General features: G+C 46.5%; 1 non-coding gene across 1 annotated transcript; it reads left to right on the top strand.

The window, feature by feature from the left end:
• Positions 1-21,321: 21,321 nt before the first annotated feature.
• On the top strand, positions 21,322-21,474 carry LOC119054291 (small nucleolar RNA SNORA62/SNORA6 family). Its single transcript, XR_005083492.2, has one exon. It is a non-coding gene; the product is annotated as a small nucleolar RNA SNORA62/SNORA6 family (small nucleolar RNA).
• Positions 21,475-23,434: the final 1,960 nt, after the last annotated feature.

The following is a 23,434-nucleotide window of genomic DNA, read 5'->3' as shown; positions in this document are numbered from 1 at the left end:
GAATATTAAAACCAACTTCTTCGGGCTGTTAGGATGATTAAATGAGATAAAATATGTAAAGCACTCAGCAGAGTGTTTGATAAGTAGTTGGTCCCAGTAAACGTCATCTATTGTTTTTATAAATTTCCCTTGGATATTTGGCAGTTCATCCCAGCGAGATGCTCTGCTGTCTCTACTTTAGCTGGCAGGACACACATGATTTAGAGAGCCAAGGGGGGGAATGCAAATGCGAGCCAGCTCTAATAAATAGGTGCTAGCTGGGACGAGGCCTGCATTGGAAAGAGGAAAGCTTTCAGAGGCTGAGAAAGTGAAGCATTTCTTGGCTTTGGCTCATCAGATCTCCTCCTCTTAGAGGAGGAAGAGATTAGAGGTTGGGCCCAAGTGAGAAGCCCAAACAATAGAAGATGCTGTGGGGAGGAGGGAAGGCCAAAGCCAATACCACCCATGAGAACCGAGGTTCAGGGACCGGGACTGGGAACAGGGGGATTCAAGTCGCGTGGGAGTGAGGGGGACAGCTCTGGCCAGTTTGGAATGGGCACCACGTCCTCACCAGGAACCATGGCTTGGTGAGAGGAGCGCAGCTGCATTTCAGTCCCCGCCCTTCCCTGCTCACCTCCTCAATGGGTCCCTGAGCCGGACCCGCCCTAAGTGCCCTTGGGCCGGGGCTGTGAGTCTGAGTCTGGTTCTGGACCGAGAGTCCAGAAGGAGGAAGATGAGCACAAGTAGGCTGATCCCTCTGCACAGTAGGAAGGGAGGAGATGGGGTCTCAGCAATGTGTTTTTCCCTATTTTGCCATATTTGTGAACCAAGATAGTAGGCTGGTGGGTTCTTCAGAAACAGAAGCTGAGAAGGAAGCTGGGATATAAGAGGCTTATTAGGGATCAGCACCTGTGAAGGAAAAGGGGCAGAAGCAGAATTGGACGAGCTCGCAAAGCCTTAGCGATGTGAGGAGGGAGAGTTGTTGCGGGAGAGAGGGCCTGGAGCAGGTGCTGCCCCTCGGAGGGTCAGAGAAGGCGGGGGTCTCTATACCTCCCTCAAACTTGGGCTGACTGGGGAAGGTCATGACCTTGGGCAGCTCTGTGCCATGGGGTGGGACCCTGAAGGAGCTGCCAGTGGAAGGGCGTCTGTTGACGATTCTCCCTGTGGCTGGGCAGCAAAGCCTTCCTTACAGGGCAGTCTGGGCTGCTCATGGTCATGGCTACCACAGCCACCTCTGCAACCACTCATAGTCAATTAGCACTGAATTTGCAAATCCTGAAGCATGGCTCCTCGGGAAGTACAGGGAGAGGTTCCTGTGAGCCTCGGATCGCCACCTTCACATCAGTAGATCAATACATAATCTTATTTTAGGTTTGGCTTTTTTTAAAGACACTTTTACCTGGCTGGTGTAGCTCAGTGGATTGAGCGCGGGCCTGCGAACCAGCCAATCGAGGGTCTATTCCCAGTCAGGGCACATACCAGGGTTGCAGGCCGGTTCCCCGCAGGCCAGTTCCCAGTAGGGGATGCACAAAAGGCAACCATACATTGATGTTTCTCTCCCTCTCTCCTTCCCTTCCCCTCTAAAGATAAATAAATAAAATGTTTTAAAAATTGAGAAAAACTGAACAATGAGCAGATACTCATTTTTAAAAATTAGATGTCAAAAAAAGACACTTTTAAAGACATATATTATTGTCTTTGTTGACATTGAACTCACGGCCAACAGCCCCACAATCATGCCCGAAGGAAGCTTATCCAACACCTGCTTTGTGTTTTCCCCAGCAGGCTCCTCCCCACCTTCCAGGGCCTAAGGACACTGGGCCGAGCTTCAGAACTATGGCCGGGGGGCCTTGGAGACAGCAAAATTATCCACAAAAAGCACAAAAATGCAACGAGGAATGTGCATGACATGGACCTCGAAAGGGACTCTTGTTTACAGAACGGGAGCTGAAACAAGCAGGCAGGGAGAAACCCTGTTCAACCTCAGCTGGGAGCGCTTGCGTCGGGTGGCCCGTACGTTTTGCCACTCTGCCTGTCTGCAAATACCCGTCAAAGCACTGTGAGTATTGTCTTTGGGGTTACAAGTAAATTTTAGCAGTAGGTGCATTCATAAATTTAGAATCCATGAAAAATCAGGATCAACCATACCTACTATTTTTCATTGCCACCCTTCTTATAATTTAAATACTCTACTCACATTTGGTAGTATTATTGATGAAATCATAGTTTAAACCTGCAGAATATAGTGTTTTCTAACACATTAATGTGAATACATTGCTGTTAAAATTAAATTGTCGATATTATACCACCTAACATCATCTCAAGTACTCCCAGTGGTGCACAGACCTCAGGAGTCAGGGGTCCTCCAAGGCTGGGTTTCGTGGGTGCCACAGGTTTGATTTGTGGATGATGTGGTCCAACCCGATCTCAGAAAATGCTTCTCTCCTTGGGTTTCTGCTGGAATCACTCATTTGTTCCAGGATCATTAGACTGAGAGAGACTACGCTTCCATATTCCACTCAGCACAAGTTATGTTTTTCCTTCACTTGCTAATGAAACAACAGCTTGTGTTTAATGTGCAGTGATTCAAATACAAGAATTCAGCAACTTTCCAAACCCACCAACTTCCTGTGTGGTTAAGTGTTCCCACACTTGATGAAAATGGAGAAAGGAAATGACAAAGGATTGGGATGGTATCCTAAGAGCTATGTTTGCTTTAAACAATTCTTAATAAAAGACTTCTCCCGTTTATTTTTCATAACTTTATGGAAAGCAAGAGTAATTTCTGTGAAAGAGCAGGTTTTCAGGCAAAACACCATTTAACCTCCCCGTACAACACTGTGAACCTCCCAGTCTGGGGTGTTTTGCCATGGCAGCCCTTAGCAGACGAACACACACGGTCAAGTCCTCTCATGTGCCATTTTGTTTCCTTCCTATTTCCACAGAGGTTGACTTGTACTTGGAGACTGTGAGTGATGGCGTCTTCATTTTTGCCAGCTCTCCTGTCTGCCACAGATCTTTCATGACCTGCAGTCAGTGTTCATAATTCCTGTTCTCATGCGAATCCAAATGCACACGTTACTTTTGCTTGATATTGTGTTTTCCACACTCCATAATTGCCTTGGTCACAGATTTATTCTATGAAGGTCTTTGCCAAGAACTGCCCAACATTTGAATTTAGTCCAGTTCCAGGCCCCACAAAAAAACTTGGTTGCTTAGGTGGACACAGCCCCAAACACTTGCAAGATCCTCCTATTACTGCATTTCCTTCTGAGCCACTGCTTTAACGCCTGTTGCTAATAATCCCCTACGTTATACGTTTTTCTGACACAGGATCTCTCTCTGGAGACTGTGAGCGTGAGCAGGCCTGTCTGGCATGTGAGTGCAAGGTCAGCGGAACTGCCCATCACCCTCTCCATGCCGGAGCCAGGACCTCCCTATGGAATCTGTGAGCCTGTCTAATTGTGGCAACCATCACAGTGAGCCAAAACCCAGCTCTGCTGATGGAAGCAAGATGCGCGGTTCTGGGCAGCCCACAAAACCCAAGATACCACCTTGCAAAAGTTTTGTTCTGGCTCAGAGCTTTTGACTAGGCAACCATTCCACTGATAGATGGAGCTTCCAAACTATACCCAGGGCCACCTGCTTGGCTGATTGAAAGCACTTCACTCTTCAGCTTGGGAAACTTGCTTGATATAGCTCCCTCTACTGGGCGGTTTGTCGTTCTGAAGCTTTAGTTAACAAAAGTCTAGAAGACAACACATCCAGTTACCCATTGAGGAACCAACTGGTACAGTCAATGAGGAATCAGCACTGTCTGATGTAAAAACACTAAGGGGTGTATAAGCAGGACCCTCTGGGTTTTTTCCAATCCTTTTTGGGCAGTTTGCCCCTCTGTGCGTCTCAGTAACTTGTCATCTGAGGGAAAATAAAAGGGCAGTAATTGTGACCAGCCTTCCAAGAGGTAGAAGATAATATGGTTAAAGTGTTCTCTCCTAGGGACAAATATAATCCCAAGTTCAGCTCCACAGGAAGTCAACAAGCATGAGAAGCAACAGGGCAAAGTGTTCCAGAAAGGCAAGCCAAAACACATTTACGAAAAGCGCCCTTCCAAAGTACAGACAGGCCGAAAGGAAAACAGGCAGCTATCCGGAGAGTTTTATCTGAGAAATCAGTGGGAACCCCAGGCTTGGACCAAAGGCTGTTTGTGACCTCCGTTGAACTCCTGCAGACTCTTAAAACAGGACAACCCAGATTTGCTTCTTTTCTCCTGTGTCCCCTTGCCTCTCGCAGCAGAGCCGGGGTATTGGGAACCTCTAAAGCAGGAGGTGAGGCCGTCAAGGTTTCTGAAAAGCTGCCTCTCTTCTCTAGACCTCAGGATCCTCCTGGTCTCAGGTCTGCACCCTGAGACGACTCTCAGCTGAGCCACAGCGGTGACCCCACCCCTGTCACACACTTGTACGCACCACCCCCAGACTGATGGTAAACATCGTCCATGTTGGGGTTTGAGGAGGTGCCAAGAATAACACTTTTCTTCCCTGTCACAGGAGTCAGTAGAATGGAGACCAAAACGACAGTACACGCACATTTCATTTTATTGCGCGTTGCTTCATTGCATTTCTTAGATATTGCATTGTCTACAAGTTGAAGGTTTGCAGCAACCCTGTGTTGAGCGAGTGTATAGGCACCATTTTCCAACATTCAGCTGATGGTCAGCATTTTTTAATGATAAAGTATTTTTAATTAAGATATTTCCCTTGATTTTTTAGATATAATGCTGTTACTAGACCATAGTGTAGTATAAACATAATTTTTATATGCATCAAGAAACCAAAAAGAAAAAAGATTTATGTGACTAGCTTTACTGTGATACTCACTTTATTGCGGTGCTCTGGTACGGAGCCCACAGTACCTCCATGGCGTGCCTGTACTGGTAACAGCTGGGCTGGAGAAAGTAGCTTTAAATACATTAGCCACATGGGCTTCCTAGTCTCTCCTCCTGTGCTGAACTTACCCAGTTACAAGCAGCAGCTTCCCGGCAAAACCTGCCCCTGCGAAGTTTACAGCACTGAGCAGCAGAAGACAATGGTCCCACCAGGGAATGACTGAGTCACCCTGTTCTGATCTCACAGATCAGAGAAGTCACCCCTCATCCCCTGGGGAGATGAATGAAGGAGTGGCAAGGGGCCAGGAGTGGTGCTCTAAGACAGGACTCCACATGGAAGGAAATATCACGAGTTGGCAGCCTCCTCTGGAAGCCTGCGCCTCCTTCCTTCTCTGCGGGCACAGGAGGGAACACTCACACGCACCACCAGCCCCTCCCACAAAGACCGAGTCAGGGCTCCACCCTGGGCTTTCATAGCCTGAGATGACATTTATTGCTTCCCCTCTCATTCTGCATTATAACCGATTGTTTAACTACTCCCTGCATTAGAACTTGAACTCCTGGGAGGCAAGACTATAGGACGTTACTTTTTAAGTGCACTTCTTTATCACTAGTGCCTAGTACTAGCACATAGTAAATGCTCAAGAAATGTTTCTAAGATGGATGGAAGGATGGATGGATGGACAAAACAAATGAATAAAGACTAAAACTGTAGGAGCTCTTTTCTAGAGACAAATTAAGGCTTTGACTCAGTCTCAGGTCAAAGTTGGTTCAAGCCTAAGGGTTATTCCAGAGCAGTTCTGGACCCAGTCATCCTCACAGAGGCCACCGGAGCAAGGACAGCTGGATCCTAACTAAATTCCTCAGAATGCCAGGGTTTTCCAGGTCCCGTCAGCCCTGCTGGATCTCCGCAGCCTGGCTGGGGTCCCTCAGCCTGCGTGCGGTCCCTTCCTGTGGGTCCTGTGAGGTCTCAGCAAGCCACACGTTCCCACTGCTTCCCACGCTCCCTTTTCTAGGCTGCAGACCTTTGTCCATCCTGACCGGAGACCTGGTTTGGGGGTCTCCAACCTGGGAAACCCTAGTCTCTCTCCCAACTGAAGCACAACTGTTAACAAAAAAGAGCTAAGTATTCACATATTACACACCCTTTTTTTTTTTTTTATGGCCTGGTAATGGACTCAATAGCATCTTCCCCAGAGAATGTACTCAACAGATACTGATTATATAGCTAGTTAATCAATGTAATGTGTTTAATTACATCGATAAGAGGTACGAAGGTACGGCAGTGCGGACTTTGAAGGAGGCAGGACAGGGGAAGAGGCACTGCAGACCCACCGGCTTTTCCCAGGGTGTGTGATGCAGTGGCCAGGACATGAAAACCGGCCCAGCCGACCTGCGCCTGTGTCCCACCTCTGCTGCTGCTGCCATGAGTCCTGCGGTTTTTCAGCTGCAGTCTGTTCTCCCGTAATCCCGAGACAATACTCATACCCGTCTCAAAGGACTGTTGAGTGGGAATCAGACACATAGTAAGTATTTAACATAAACATGTTGTTCATCATTAATGTTTTTCTTCAAGATTCTGTGTGGTGCAGGCAGCTGCAGGGTGGAGGTGGAGGGATTGTAAAAGGTTTTCAAGAACCTGCTTGAAGGGGTAAAGCCCGGGATGACTCCATGCTGTGTCACAGCTCTGGGAGTTTCCAGATGTCCACATGTGGAATGGTTTTCTGCAAAACGAAGATGAACTGTTAATGGGGTCAGGGAAGCCTTCAATCACTAGATCAAGTTCAACCCCAATCTGCCACCCCTCACCCCCCAAAAACCTTGACAAGGAAACCTCATGCTCTTGTCTGAAGACTTTGCTCTGGGGATCTCACTCAAACTCCACTGATTGCTCAGAGGTAGCAGAAATAGGGAAAGAGAGAGTACTCTCATGCCTGTTGCTGGCCAACCCAGCTCTGCCTGGGACCCTGCTTCCCACCTCCCTCAGGGGAAACAAGCCCCTTGGCCCAGCAGCCATCAAAGGTCTTAGAGGGATGCCTTGTATCAGACCTGCCAGGGAAAACAGAGCCCCGCCTTTTGGGGATGTTGTGGTGCGGGGGCACGTGTGTGGCCGTGGAGGGAAGCAGCTCATCCCCACCGGGGACCTGGAGGGATGGAGGAGCGACTGTGGAATTGGGGGGAAGCCTGTGGGCTATTTTAGGGCAGGCCCACAACTGAAGTCAATGGAGGTTTTGTTTACATAACATCTGCAGAAGGCCCTTCAGAGAAAATAACCCCGGTCTCCAGGCCGCAGCTCCAGCGAGCAGGGGTGCGGCTGGGATCTTCCTGTTGTTCTTGGCCAGGCTGCCCAGCTGTTTGTTCAGCTCTTCTCTTCGAGCTGTTGGCTTCCAAGCTGTCTGCTCCTTCCAGGCGCCCTCTCTTCAGCTCCCTTCCTACAGGGCAGAACGGACAGAATTGTCCCTCAGTGGTGGTGACCCGGGCTCTGTGGCCCAGAGGGTTGCCCTCCTGACCCCAGACTCCCTGGACACTATGCAGCCTCAGCACATTTCAGGGTGTCTTCTTGCGCATTTAGAAAGAAGACTTATTTATTTTTAAAGAGAAGGGGGGAGGGAGGGAGAAAGGGAAAAAAACATCAATGTGAGAGAGAAACATTGATCAGTTTGCCTCTTGTACGTGCCCCAACCAGGGACCAAACCCACAACCCAGGTACGTGCCCTGAGTGGGGCTTGAACCAGAAGCCTTTCACTTTGTGGGACAACACCCAGGCAACTGAACCACACCGGTCAGGGCCTTGCACATTTCTTCACCTGAGGGTCCACGAGCAGACCCCAGAGTGGCTAGTGAAAGGGGAGTGGCCAGCACACGTCTGAGTCCGAATCTGCCATGTGGTAGGCGCTGGGTCCAGGGCGACTTGCATTATACCCCAAGTTATTTATTACCTACGTGCAAAAATGGATACAAGTACATCAGAGATCAATAATATTTTAATTTCCCTTCCCACAGGCTCATACAAAGACGTTATGATTACATTGTTATCATTTTGAAATACAGGTACCCTTGGAGCTATGGTCTGAATATTGGTGTCCCTCCAAAATTCACAGGTTGAAGCCCCAACACCAACCTTAAGAGTGAGGGCCTTTGGGAGGTGATTAGGTCATGAGAGTGGAGCCCTCATGAACAGGACCAGTGCCCTTACAGACGAGGTTCCAGAGAGCTCCCTGGCTCCTTCTGCTACTTGAGGATGCCACGGAAAGTCTGCAACCCGGAGAGAGCCCTTATCATTCACGACGGCACCCTGATCTCCAACCCCCAGCCTCCAGAAGAGTGAGCAGTAAATTTCTGTTGTTCATAAGCCACCCAGTCCATGGTGTTGTGCTATGTCAGCCCACACAGTCAGACAACAGGGAGGCGTGGCGGTAAGAAGGCCTTTTTACGTTGGCCTTTAAGAAGGCCTTTTAAATTTCACTTTAAGTAAAATTTACTTTTACAAAATTGTATAAGTCTGAAAACAGTTTGGGGAATTTCCTTATCTATGTACCCACCCATGAACTACCACCCAGATCAAGATGCAGAATATTCCCTTTGCCCTAGGTGAAAAGGTTTCCTTGTGTCCCTTTCTAATCAATAACTTGTTCCCACGCGCTCTCCCTGTCTTAGTCTGCTGGGGCTGCCATAACAGAACACCGCAGACCAGGCGGTTTAGATCGATTTCTGACAGGTCTGGGGGCTGAGAGTCGGACCGGGGTGCCAGCAGGGCCAGGTTCCGGCGAGAGCTCTTTCCCAGGGTTGGCTGGGGCCTCCTGCTCACTGTGGGCTCGCACGCCCTCCTCTTGGCAGACCTGGAGAGCGGGAGGAGTTCTCTGCTGTCTTTTCAGATAAGACCACTACTCCTATCAGATCATGACCTCGCCCGAATGACCTCATTCAACCTTAATTACTTCCCAAAAGTCCCTGTCTGCAATTACTGTTCCACTGGAGGCTAAAGCTTCCACATAAAATTTGGGGTGGGGGGGGCACAGCTCAGTCCAGAGCACCACTACCACTCCCTGCTCCCCTAGCCTCTGGCTGGCAGCTGCTACTTCGTTTATAACACCTCAAAACTGGAAGCAACCAAGAGTCCATCAACACACAAATGGTAAATGAACACTGTGTAAGCAATCTCACACAATAGAATACTCTGTCGCAATATAAAGGAATGATATATAGGATTCATTCAAGGTATTCCCCTGAGCAAGTTATGAATGAAGCAAAACAACAGAGGCCTTTGGAGCTTATAAATTCTGATCTGTGCCTAGACCATCATTCAAACCACATTTAATTATCTTCTCACACTTGAAAGCAAAATTTCAAGTCTCCCAGGGCCCTTGCCTAACCACGGGTAGGCCTGCCACTCCAGGGGGCGATGGCACCCCCAGCCCAGAGCATGAGTGGTTCCCAGTGGAGCCTGGTTGATACGAAGCATAACTCTCTTAGGGGAGAAACTGACTTAGAATGTCGGACTTTCTATTGTTTTTATTAAAGAACAATAGGACAGCCAGCTGGCTAAGGAAAAAACAGTTGTTCCAAATTAGGTGTAATTTTGAATTAGGTGTATATTGGCTTAACAGGTTTTACCCAAGTTGGTGTTTTATACACAAAATGTTTTACTAAGTCCTAGAAAGATCAAGGTAGATTTCCACATCCATTGTGGCTTGGCCTTACACTGTGTAAAATATCAAAGTATATTTATTTTTAACAGTTCTGCCAATTTGAGCTAAATGGATTAACAGGAGAAAGGGCTTTTAAAAAATATAAAAATCATATCTTTTGAGGCAGAGAGTTTTAATTCTCTCAAATGGTAGATTTTAAAGTGAAGGCGGCTAGAACTTGAGATCTGAGGTACGACGCCAAACTGCTCGCAGTTCTGCAAAGGGCAGCATTTCCCAGGCAGTGGATTGGGTTTTCCATTCCCAGGGGTTTCGTTCTGGTTTCTGTGAGTCTGGTTTTTATCCAGAAGCCTCTCTTGCCTGATGTCCCAATTCTGCCTTTGGTTTTTGCACTAAAAAGGATTAAAATGCCAGAGGCAGAGAAGCCAGTGAGTCAGGGAGGGAGGGTCTGCGTGGTGGTACCGTCAGAGAGACTGGGTTTGAGTCCTCGATCCCCCTGCCTGGCTGTGTGCCCTAAAGCAAGTTGTTTAGTTTTTCATCCGTCGTAAAATGGAAATAATAATGCCTACCTCTGAATTTGATAAGAGATTAGACATAGTGCCTGTGGCATGCCTGACTTATTTATTTCCTACCAGGCGTCACATACTTTATCGGCCGGGACAGAGCGGCGAACAAAACGACCTCTACCCTCACGGAACTCACAGTGGTTCGATAAACAGGCACAACCGCAGAAAGGAGGCTCAGCATCACTGATCACTGGGAACTGCAAATCAAAACCACAATGAGACATCGCCTCGCGCCTATTAGGATGGCTATTATTTAAAAAAACAAAAGGTAACAAGTGCTGATGAGAACACAGAGAAACTAGAATCCTTGTGCACTGTGGGTGGGAGTGTAAAATGATGCAGCCACTGTGAAGGGCAGTATGGGGGTCCCTCAAAAAATTAAAAATAGAGCTGCCATACAACCCAGCCATTCCCTTCTGGGGTTTTAATCCAGAAAAGTTAAAATCTCAAAGATGTAAGTGCACTCCTATGTTCATTGAAGCATTATTGACAATAGCCAGAATGTGAAAATAAGCTAAACGTTTATGATGGATGAATGGATAAAGAAAATGTGGAATAGCCATAGGATGGAATAGTATTCAGCCTTAAAAAAAGAAGACAATCCTGCAATATGCGACGTTCATGAGTGAATGTTGAGGACATCATGCTGAGTGAACTAAGCCAGTCACAGAAGAACTAATACTCCACGACACCACGAATAGGAAGCATCAAAGGACTGAGACCCAGGATCAGAGAGCAGAATGGAGGTGGCCAAGGAGTGAGGACAGGCGGAAATGGGGTGTTGCTGTTCAACAAGTATAAAGTTTCAGTTATGCCACGTAAATAAGGTGTAGACATCTGCTGTGCAACCTGACACCTGTAGTTAACGATAACGTGCAGTACATTGGAAAAATTGTGAAGAGGCTAAACCTCATGTTAAGTGCTCTACCACAAAATTTTCTAAAAGAAAAGGAAAAAGAAGAAATATTCTAAATCTAAATTTTGATGATGTTTGCCTACTTTTGAAAATTTAAATTTGTGAAAAGTCATTAAATTGTATGGTATGTAAATTATACTTCAATGAAGCTATTTAAAAAAATAATAGATAGGCCCTGGCTAGCGTGGCTCAGTTGGCTGGAGCACTGTGCCACACCCAAAGGAATGCAGGTTTGGTTCCCGGTCAGGGCACACATCTGAGTTGCAGGTTCCATCCCCAGTCTGGGCATGTATGGGAGGCAACCAGTTGGTGCTTCTCTCTCGCCCTTCCTCTCTCTTTAAGAGCAAGGAAAAGATATCCTTGGGTGAGGATTAAAAAAGAGTTTTTAAATAGTACATGGAGTATTACTCAATACTAAAAAGAAGTGAGCTATCAAGCTGCAAAAAAACATGAAAGAAACTTAAATACATACTACTGAGTGGAAGAAGCCAATCTGAAAATGCTACATACTATACGATTCCAACTCCAGGACATTCTGGAAAAGATAGAACTATGCAGACAATAAAATGCAGTGGTTGCCAGGGGTGGACCAGGAGGGAGTGAACGGGCGGAACTCGGGATTTTGAGGGCAGTGAAACTACTCTGCTATTTTAATGATGGACACGGGTCATTACACATTTGTTCAAACTTACAGAATGCACACCAGGAGTAAATCCTAAGGCAAACAAACTGTGGGTGATTACGATGGTGAGTGCAGGTTCGTCCTTGGAACAAGTACACCATTCTGGTGAGCGAGGTGAGTAACTGAAGGGGCCATGCATGTGTGGGGGCAGGAGTATGTGGGAAATCTTTGTGTCTTCCTCCTAATTTAACTATGAACCTGGAAGTGCTATAAAAAGAGCCTTAAAAATGCAACAGTCTCACTTCCTTTAAGTCTGTGCGATGTCACCATTCCCCATGAGACCTTTTTTGTCTGCCTCACAATTTTTTCTTATAGTCACCTTCTAATATATTATGTAGTTACCACAGGTAACCACTTCTAAATTGAACATTTATTTTCACACTTTAACACACAAGAATCAGGGTGTGTTTAATAATCAACCGCAATTAGTAGTGTTCTTTCTCTTCCTTTAGTGTATTGTCATCTTAAAGACAATAAATTGTGGCATTATGTTATTGTTTCTTATCTATTTTCCCTTGAGAATATCAGCTTAATAAGAATAGGGATCTTTCTTTTGTTCACTGCTGTATTCCAACTGGCTAAAATAGTGCCTAGTACATAGTAGGTCCTCACCAACATTTATTGAATGAATGAATGAATGAATGAATGAATGAACAGTGCTATGCTGGCTATTAATAAACTGATAATAAAACAAAGGAACTAAAATTAAAATATTAGATGAGTTATTAGTAGAACAACCTCTTTTTATTATTTCCTCACTGTTCTATTCTGGGAATACCGGGAAACCAGCCTGGGAAGGAAGAATGTGAGTGAGTCACCAGGGCTCCTCCTCGGGTATGAAGCGACCTCCAGAGACCTTTGGGAAGGTTGAGAAGACAGTTACCGTGGTTAGCTCAGTTCTAGAAACTTCTGTCCATACTGTCTCTCCTCTGAAGTAGCAACTCATAACATTCCCTAGATAGTGTTGAGGGTAGGCCCTTCTCGTAGGAAAAGTGCCCTGATGGTCCCCCAACCCTTCGTTGGTCAATTCATCTCTTTTCAACATGCCTCCATTGTCCAGGAATCACCTGTCCCCCAGAGCAGGCTCAGTCTTTCAGTTTTGTTTGCCGCCATTGCTTTGGCCCCTGTTAGCCGTGACCTGGAGGCCCCTGAGGTTGGGCAGGGGTGGGCGGTTTCCTGGACAGTGCTGAGGGGCTGTGCAGCATTCATTACTGACCATCCCGGGGCAGGTCTCACTACCGGCCTGCGCTTGCGTGCCTGGGAATAGTTGGTTTCCTGGTCAGAGGAGTCTCTGCTCTGGGTCACATGAGCTAACATTTACCCTGTCACAGACCACCCCCTGGTTGTGACTCAGTTTCAAGGGCAGGTTTGACGTTGTCCCTCCCTCTTGCCATCCCTTTAGAAGGGATTGAAGGGTCCAGGAGCTGGGAAAGCCTATTTGGAAGATAAGTACAGCCTCCCATAGAATGAAGATCCCCTCTCTCAAGCAGCTGAAGTTTCTTTACTTTTTCTCTTTCAACAAACACGCCTGGGGCCCACAAAAATGTTTTCAGGTCTTTTAAAATCAGATGGAAAAAACATAAACTTTTAGGGTTAAAAATAGTTTTACTTTTGTCTGACAGCAGAGAAGTTTCAGGTTGAGGAAAATCTATTACATTTCTCCTAAAAATAAAATGCAGACGTTCAAACTCATTTAAAGTTGTTTCAAAAGTAATTTTTAATTTTGATGTTATTCTGGGGAAGGGGCCCGTGAGAGTCACACGGCAGTCCTGTCTGGTACCGGGTTAGGGAGGTGACCTGTCATTTGCGTGAGGCGGGTGGATGGGGAACGTGGGGGCTGTGGCCAGCCACCCCGGACTTTCCAGGAGAAAGGCCCTGCCATGTCTTAAGTGCCCCGCTGTGGGAGGCCTGGTGCCGGGAGTTTGAGGTGCATCCTCTCACTGAGGCCGAACCCTCCTGGGAGCCCGTGTAACGACCCAACTTTATAATAAGTTTAAGGAGCCACTCCCTACCCAGCCTCTCGCCCTCTCCTCCGAATTTCCCTTTCTTAAAAAAATTAACTCTCATCCTGGCTGGTGTAGCTCAGTGGATTGAGCGTGGGCCTGCGAATCAAAGGATTGCAGTTCGATTCCCAGTCAGGGCACATTCCTGGGTTGCAGGCCAGTTCCCTGCAGGCCAGTTCCCAGTAGGGGATGCACAAAAGGCAACCATACATTGATGTTTCTTTTCCTCTCTCCTGCCCTTCCCCTCTAAAGAAAAATAAATAAATAAAATCTTTTAAAAAAATTAACTCTCATGTTCATAAATCCTTCTCCATTAGCTTATCCAAATGCTGTTTTGAAATTTTTTAATGCATTTTTTATTTGATCTTTAAATTAGAACCAGAAAGATGAGTTTTTACAGAGGACAAACTTAGCTTTTGAACAAGTTATTTTTTTTTTACTTGCAGGTTTGTTTATTTTTATTTTTTAAATATATTTTATTGATTATGCCATTACAGTTATTCTATTACCCCCTTCATTCCCCTCCACCCTGCACAACCCCTCCCCCCACTCCCCCCTTTAATTTATAACCACATGTCTCAAGTTCTTTAGAGTCTATATTTCCCCTACTATTCTTGCTGCCCCAATCTATTTTCTACCTACCATCTATGCTACTTATTTTCTGTACCTTCTCCCCCCTTCTCCTTCTCCCACTCCCCTGTTGCTAACCCTCCATGTGATCTTCATTTCCATGGTTCTGCTCCTGATCTAGCTGTCCTCTTAGTTTGCTTTTGTTTTAGGTGTGGTTGTTAATAGCCATGAGTTTGCTGTCCTTTCACTGTTCATCTTTTTTATCTTCTTTTTCTTAGGTAAGTTCCTTTAACATTTCATATAATAAATGTTATATGGGCTTGGTGATGATGAACTCCTTGAATTTGATCTTATCTGAGAAGCACTTGATCTGCCACTCCATTCTAAATGAAAGCTTTGCTGGATAGATCAATCTTGGATGCAGGTCTTTGGATTTCATGACTTGGAATACTTCTTTCCAGCCCCTTCTTGCTTGTAAGGTCTCTTTTGAGAAATCAGCTGACAGTCTGATGGGAACTGCTTTGTAGGTGACTGTCCCCTTCGCTCTTGCTGCTTCTAGGATTCTCTCCTTCATTTTGATCTTGGCTAATGTAATGATGATGTGCCTTGGTGTGTTCCTTCTTGGGTCCAAGTTCTTTGGGACTCTCTGAGCTTCCTGGATTTCCTGGAAGTCTATTTCCTTTGCCAGATTGGGGAAGTTCTCTTTTATTATTTGTTCAAATAAGTTTTCCACTTGTGGCTATTCCTCTTCCCCTTCTGGTACCCCTATAATTTGGATGTTGGAACGTTTAAAGATGTCCTGGAGGTTACTAAGCCTCTCCTCATTTTTTTTTGAATTCTTATTTCTTCATCCTTTTCTGTTTGGTCATTTTTTTATTCTTTCTGGTCCACTCCCTTGATTTGAGTCCCAGTTTCCTTTCCATTACTATTTGTTTCCTGAGCATTTCCCTTCGTTTCAATTAGTTTAGCCTTCATATGTTCCTTTAATTTGTGACTGAAATCAACCAGTTCTGTGAGCATCCTGATCACCAGTGTTTTGAACTGTGCCTCTGATAGGTTGGCAATTTCTTGTTCGCTTAGATTTATCGGCTCTGGGGCTTTGAGTTCTCCTTGAGCCATAATGTTTTACTCTGTTAGCGCCTGTTATGTATGAGGAGTAGAGCCTTATTGTTCACCAGGGCAGTGCTACCCAGGTTGCTGGTTTGTGATGCTGTATGTGGGGGCAGGGTCAGAGAGGGGCAATAGTGGTCCCCTCTGCTGCTTCCCACCACTGGGGCCTGCACGGTCTGTGTCACCGCTCGCTCCTTCACCTGTTCATCTGCGTGCGAATGTGTGACCGTGGTCAGCCCTCAGTGGGTCCACCCGCTACTCCACACCTGGGATCCACCTACAGCTGCCTGTGTGCCTGGGTTGTGCGCCCTGGTCAGTCCCGTGGATCTTTCCTGCCCGACCCTGCTCTGCTGCTGGCTCTGCCCCTCTTACTGGTTTGGCTGAAGGGTTCGTTGTTGTCAGACTTCCGTGTAGTTCAATTTTCTGTGGTTTGACTGCGTTTTTGTTGCTAAAACTTTGTTGTTTTTAAACTTGGTTGTGTGTGAAGGCAAAGTGTTTCCACCTACACCTCCATTTTTGGTAGAAGTCACCTGAACAAGTTTTGATTGTATTTGACACTGGGCCCGAAACCTTGGTCTTGATAACCCACCTTGGAGAAACATGTCATTTGTTACTTAAGAAAATGTTTAAAATGTCCAAAGATAATTTAAAAACAATCTCACAATCAAATCTTAGTCGCCTTGGACCCCACGCAGACACCTGCACTGTCCTCAGAATGCGGCCTGCGGGCCGTCGGGTCAGGGAAAACAGAAAATGGAGTTTGCCCACGGGAAACCGCTCTGGTGAAACCGGCCCCAGGAAAACGAAGAGCGCCGCCTTCAGGAGCTGTAGTTCCCTGATCCAACAGCTTGGTCTGGGCCTTCACTGAACGTCCTGGAGCGCCTGCCATGTTGTATGCTGGGCACTGTGCTGGCCGCCGGAATTAAAGCATCAGTGGGAGTTAGTCCCAGCCCTGGAGTGGTTCCTGGGCTAATGGGATGACCACCCTGGCCCAGGCCACCCTAAGCTTTTGCCTGGACTGTTGCAGAGGCCTCCTGACTGGTCTGTCGGCATCCACCCTTGTCCCCGTCACCTGTGCCAGAGGGTCCTGCTCATATGTATCAGATCGGGCCCTTCCTCTGCTTTTCTAGACCAGGCCACACCCAGTCCCCAGTTCAGGTCCACAGGGCTCACCCCTCACCTCCTTCAGGACATTCCTCAAAGGTCAGTTCCGTGAGGCTTCCCCCGACTTCCCTATTCCATGGTGCAGCTCCTGTTCTGAGCCTCCATGTGCTTTTTCCTGCAGTTACTTTATTCCGTTACATTTATCATCCGGTAACCACGCTGTGTATTTTACCTGTTTACTTTCATTGTCTGTTTCCCCTTTGCTTCTCAAGAGCAAATATTTTGTCTGTTTTAAAGCCAACTGCTTAATTCCCAACTAGGGAGTACCTAGGATAGTGCCTAGAGTATAGCAGTTGCTCAGTAAGAACTTCTTTATTTTTCAAATAAATAAATGATTGAATGACAGATTTATGTAAAACAAACAAATGCTACACAAGTATGCCACACAGAGAGGAAGAATCCCCTCAGCATACCAAAATCTGGAAGTCTAACTCAAAGGTGACTTTGCACGTAACCTCAAAGGCTGAGTAGCTCTTACCAGGTGAAGGGAAAGGGGGAGGTACTCGAGTAGAGGGAAGAGTGTAAGTGAAAGAAGGTGCCCACTGAGGAACTGCAGGTAGATTGGGTGCAATGGGAGTGCAGGGTGCAAGCGGAAAGGGCAACAGCGTGAAACAAGTTGGAAGTGCAGACCACCTCCAGCCTGTGTCCAGCTAAGGAGGTTGGACTTCTATTGTCAGATGACACGGAGCTGTTGAAGGTTCTTAAGCAGAAGAGAGCCACTGCTGCACTTATGTTTTAAGCAGACCTCTCGGGAAGCCCTGTGGGGGAATCATTGGAAGGAAGCTGGAGACTGGAGGCAGGAAAACCAGCTTCAAAGGTTGCTGCAGTAAAACTGTTGAAAGATGACAATGACTTGCAGCAGTGACGGTGGGGATGACAAAGAGGTGGCATTTAAGAGACATCAGGGTCGCAGACTCTAAAGCACGAAAGGAAAACAAAGTCTGGCTTGAGCAGAAAAAGACTAAAATGACTCTTCCAAATGTCTTATGGCTAATTGAGGTAAATATGTAAATTCATCCCACAAATATTTATGGAAAACCTACTATGTACCAGGCATTAATCTAGGCACTGAGAACATGGCTGTGAGCAAAATGGAAAAGCCCAAGTGGAAGAGATGCTCAGCAAATAAATGAAGAGATAGTACAACTTCAGACTGCGGTAAGCCTGACGACAAAGATGAAGCCCAGTAAAAAGATGGAGCACAGTGTTTATGTTCTGCGGGAGTCAGGGAGCGACTCTCTCAGAAGGTGACATCAGAGCACAGGTATGCTGTGTGATGGCCAGGTTCAGTCCTCAGTCAGGGCCCAGGACTGGGATGCAGCCATTGTCCCCGGTCAGGGCACTTGTGGGAGGCAGCCCATAGATCGATGGATGTTTCTCTCACACATCAGTGTTTCGCTCTCTCTCTTTCCCTTCCTCTGTCTCTAAATATAACCTCAGGTGAAAATTAAAATAAAACAAAAAACAAAATAAAAAGATACAAAAAACTGACGTGAGAACTGAGCAGGGAAGAGAGGTAAAGGGATTTTGTTTCACTTCATTTTTTACTGCCTATTTATGTGCAGGCGGGAATGACTCAGTAAAGGAAGGGAAAGCTAATGATGCAGAGGAAAGAAGGGCAGGTTGTAGGAGTCCAGCCCTGACAGAGTGGGAGGGCGGCGCGCAGTGCGCCATGGAGTGGCTGGTTATGGGGACGGGTACTCTCCCCTTGCTGTAAGACAAGGCCACGTGGGGGACACAGGGGCTTGGTCCTACCAGGAGGAGCCCTCTCCAGTTCTTTTCACCTTCTCAGGAAAATAGGCAGCCAAGAGTGAGAAAATAGAATGGATGCTGGAATTTCAAGGAGCAGGGGGCACGCCATGAAGAGCAGCCACAAGATCAGGTGAGCAAGTTGAGTAGCAGATCTATTCGGGTTGTCAGGCAATGGTGAGGGCTCACCTAAGACGGACTGTCCTTAAGTTTCCCCCACCCAGCTTTATGGAAACACAATTGACATGCAAGGGGAAACCCCCCAAAATGGAATTACCTCCTGGAGGGTGGGCCCCTTACAGTACAGGCTTCGCCTATGAGGTGAGTGTTCTAGGTAACCCGTCTGTATCTGTGTACCAGCTGGCGTTGTTGTGAGAGGCTACATTCAGCTTCAGTGAATTTTTTTGAAGACTCTTTCAGTGCATTTGCCCATTTTGTGATGGGTGATGTACAAGTTCACCTGCCCACACCGTATGAGGATTCAGCACTTTTGGACCAAAAACGCCATCACCCCTGTGCCCCACCCTCCTTATTCACCCATTCTTGCCCCAGGCTAGTTTTTTGTTTGCTTGTTTCCCTGGATGAAAAAAGTGCTCAAAGGGAAACGTTTTGCCGGTGTGGAAGAGGTGAACAAAAATGGCAGAAGCACTAAAAGGCATCAAAATCGACGAGTTCAGAAACTGTTTTGAGCAGTGGAAAAAACATCTCAATAGGTGTAGTAGATCAAATGGAGAATGTTTTGAAGGTGACTGAAGTTTAAACATGCAAGAATAAATTCACAATTTTTAATAAATAAATTCCAGGTTTGGGGGGATCCCCCTCATATAACACTGTGTAAGTGTAAGGCGTCCAATGCGTTAATTTGATAGACTTGTATATTGGGAAATGATTACCACTGTAGCATTACATAGTTAACGCTTCCATTTTGTCACATAATTACCTTTTTGTGCGTGTGGTGAAAGGATTTAAGAGCTTAGCAACTTTCAAGCATGCGATACAGATGGTTAACTACAATCCCCGTGCTGTGCATTAGGATGCCAGAACTCACGCACCTTATAAACGGAAGACTGTGCCCTCTGAGCGACACCTCCCTGTGTCCTAACACCAGGCACTGGCAGCCGTCATCCCACGTTCCCTCCTTCCTTTCTTTTCTCAGTGAAAGCTGAGACTATGTGACTTGCAAACTGACAGCTCCAGGTTACTTCCAAAAACATTTATTGTCAGCATCAACAGTGAGTCAAGCGGGTAATACAGTAAGTTAATGATATCATATAATAATATAATACAATAAGACAACCATGGAGAAGGGCAGCTTGGAATGAATACACTCTGGTTTGCTTAAAATAAAAGGTTCCATATCCACATATCCCTGTTGGTCTTATCATTCACTCCCCATTCATAAATCCCCGCCTTCTACAAGTTGTTAAGTGTACAAAATCAGAAGCCAGAAGGTAGTCCCAAGTTTCAGCATTCTCGCTGCCTCCAGCTCTCCAGAGCTCTACTCTCTGTGTCTATGAATTGGGCTTTCTTAGACTCCATGTACACGTGAGATCATACAGTGTTTGTCTTTGTCTGACTTACTTCACTCCCCGTAATGTCTTCAGGATCCATCTATCTGCTTGCAAATGGCAGGATTTTCTTCTTCCTGATGACTAAGTATTGAAATAATAAGGTCCTTAATTTAAAGTGAGATCGTTCTGTCTGGTTATGATCCAGACGAAATCCATTAGGATCCGTTCCGTCCACATGTTTCACTCTGGCCCGTCCAGCTGCATGGGAGCAGGTGTAAAGTGGGCAGAGCAAAACCAGTGATGCTTCGGTGGAGGGAAACCTTGTGGGGTAGGAAGAGAGACCTGTTTGGCAGGTATTGGGTCTGAAATATTACAGAATACAGGCGACGCCCTCTAGTCAACAGTTGGAAATTAGGATTCTAGGCTGTGTATATGCTGGTAAGGAAAATCGACGTGTGTAGTTCAGGGGTTTCCATGCAACCCAGGGGTGTGCAAGATGGTCCTGTGGCATATGGGTAGGAAATATTTGAACTTCTGCTTGCATATTTCTTATCATCTTTAATAACCATTTTTATATGAGTCTCATTAGTTGTATAATATATTAACATAATAATGCATATATTATTACATAGTAATTATGTATATGTTGGGAGATGCATGCTCAAAGATTATTTTCTGATGGGGGTGATCTATCAAAAACATTGGGAACCACTAGGCACGTGTGAGACAGTAGAGAAAGAGGGATTGTAGTAAGCCCCCCACCCCAAACTGACCCTGTGGAGGATGTATACAAGGAATTAGATTAGCTTTTGGCAGGACACAGCCCCTGTATTATTTCGTCCTGTGTTGGGAATTAAAACCCCTGAGTGATCAGCCTTCCAGGAATGGGACAGAATAAAAATATAAGAAGAGAACTTGATCGTGATTGTGCTGTTGAAAGACAGAATGAGCTGCCCTGGGAGAAGGCACAGACCATTCGGCAGAGGCAGGGTGGCCGGGGGCAAGGCCGGCTGTGGGGGGTGTGGAGGGCCCCACGCATCTGACAGAGAAGACTGGGCCACACGACCTTTGAGAGTTCTGTAACTCTGAGCATCCATGGGTGCATGAAGAATGAGCTGTGCACTTAGAATTATAATAATTTCTTCATGCAAGGAGTTGGCTAGAGGAAGGGTGAATCATAGCCTTGCATCTACAAACAGAGGGGCAGTGGTCTGCCCAGACTGTAGCGAAAGGGAGAGCTGGAGAATGTGTCAGCATTTCCATAGTACTTCATGGGAGAGGCTGCCTGAGGAGCAGATGTGAACGCTTTGGTTTCTGTGGTTGGTATTTTCCTATAGTGGAGAAGAGTGACTCACTAGGTCTCCATAGGCTGGTGAAAATCACCCTAGAGAGGCAGCTCAGAATAGTGGAAAATTACTCTATGTATCATTGTCTCTAGTCTTTATGGGGAAGGAAACTGAAGCCCAGAGAGGCTAAGTAAGAAACCAAGAATCACACAGCTGATAAGTGGTGGGGCTGGTATTCAAAACCGGGGCTATCTACTGCGCGTTGTTAGAGCTTGGAGTCAAGGCCGCTGGTGGCCCATGGACTCACAAGTGTAGGTAGTGTGCTACACGAGGGGCAAGGTTTTTGCTAACATCACAAGGGTCTCTGGCCCCATGAGTGGAGTTTGATAGTGGTCCTTGCTACAAGCAAAAAAACAAAAAACAAAACAGAAAAAACCGGGGCTATCTAACTTAAGACCCCATGTTTTCTCTGCTACGTGATAAACTGAAGAAATGCCTTAGAAAAAACACAAAGGGCTGCTGGTGCTCAGAGATGTCAGAACGCTAAGGATGCAGGGGGCGCTGTGGAGCAGAGATAACAAGAGTCACCAAAGCCAACGGTGGTTTAAACTGGATGGAGACATCTTTCTCTCATGCAATGGTCTGAGCACAGGCAGTCCAGGACCGATGTGACAGCTCCACTGTGTGGGGACCAGGTTCCTCCGACCTCAACTCTGCTCTGCCATCCACTGTGGCGATGCCTTACCTCATAGTCGTACATTGTATCACTCCTACCATTTGCTGGCTCTGCATTTCACGCAGCAGGAAGAGAGAGAAGGAGAAGGGAGCCCTTGGCTCCCCCGAGGTGTGACCGGTCACTGCACGCATCGATTCTGCTCACAGACCCTTGACCAGAACTAATCACATGGTCATGAAGGAAGCTGGAATGTCATCTTCCAGGGAGCGAGGTGCCCAGCTAAAACTCAGAGATTCTATTTTTAAAAGGACAAAGGGATACTGATACTATAGGCAGTACTGATACTGAATGGATACTGATAGGCAATACCAGTCTCTGTCACAGAAAATCACATCTGTTAGAAGAACAAGAAAATGTTCATAAAAGAACAACATAAGCTATTGCAAAGGGAAGGGGGACATTCTAGTTCTGGGGAATGGTCTGGCCAAGGGCGGAAGAGACTGACCTTTTTTAGAGAAGAGCTGGTAGCAAAGTTCAGCTGAAGAGTTTAGCAGTGGGACTCCAAGAAACAGGGCTGAACATTTTTGTCATGGGCCTTCAACATGTCATGGATTTCTGCTGTCTGTTGGTAAGGAAGAGACTGCAGGTCTATAAGAGGAAAAAGTGTTATGATTGGGTTGTGCTTTTCAGAGATGGTTCTGGCAATTAGTATGTATAGCATGGGTGGAGGGCAGGGCAAGAATAGTAAGAAAACGGGACAGTAGAAAAACGCTGGGCCTGGACAAGGAGGCCTGGCGACCAGCCTTCTGCCGCTCGCTACGTACTGCTGAGTGGTTAGGAGTCGGGCTCTGGGGTCACAGTGCCAGCATCCTGGTCTCAGCCTCACCAGGCGGTGGCCATGCAGAAGACCCAGATCGCCCAGGGACAGCACTTAGCGTGTGCTGGGCGCACGGCGAGCGTCGTCTTGGCCATTACCTCAAATAAACCTTCTCTCCTCAGTTAAGTGCACCAGTTCCTTAGTTCAATATAAAGGTTCTGTGAGTTGATTTCTGAAGACATTTTCAGCTCTCAAATTCCCTGAATCTATGAGTATAATACAGATAACACTGGCTGAAGAAATCAGAAAATATTTTAGGACAGTTTTTATTAGGTAACATAGTATATATTGTTAATTTACCTTTTTTTTCTTGGACAAAATTATAATAATGTTTTGATTAGAGAAAAAGAGAACTACATTCAAGTCACATTTTACTTAATGCAAAAGAAACGGTGCCAGCCTGGGGCACTGAGGCAATACTGCCACCAGCTGAGTGCTTCTGTCTCTGGTCTTACAGGGAGAGTGGAGGCTCCATGTTTTCTGAACCAGATTGGGATGTTGGCTCTTTATCATGTTTTCTTTGTTTGTTTGTTTTCGGAAAACTACTAAAGGGATCTCTAGGTCCCACGTGCCTCCTAGATAGATTTTCTGCTTCCGGGAGAATGACTAGGGGCTCTTGGGTCCCAGCTGTGGAGAGCAGGCGTGTCGAGGAGCTCTGTAGCCAGGAGGGATGGGTAAAAGGGACGCAGACAGCCAGTCTGCCGTTACTTCGTCCGTGGTACGGGTTACACTGTGTCCTGCCCACCAGCGCCTCAGACTGCGTCCTTCGTTGGATCTCCCGTCTTCACGGAGATCATCAAGTTAAAACGAGGCC

The sequence above is a fragment of the Artibeus jamaicensis genome, unplaced genomic scaffold (genome assembly GCF_021234435.1).
Source record: "Artibeus jamaicensis isolate MK-2021 breed Jamaican fruit bat unplaced genomic scaffold, CSHL_Jam_final contig_889, whole genome shotgun sequence".
Lineage (NCBI taxonomy): Eukaryota > Metazoa > Chordata > Mammalia > Chiroptera > Phyllostomidae > Artibeus > Artibeus jamaicensis.
The sequence above is the reverse complement of the archived record's forward strand: the minus strand, read 5'-3'. Positions and strand labels throughout refer to the sequence as shown.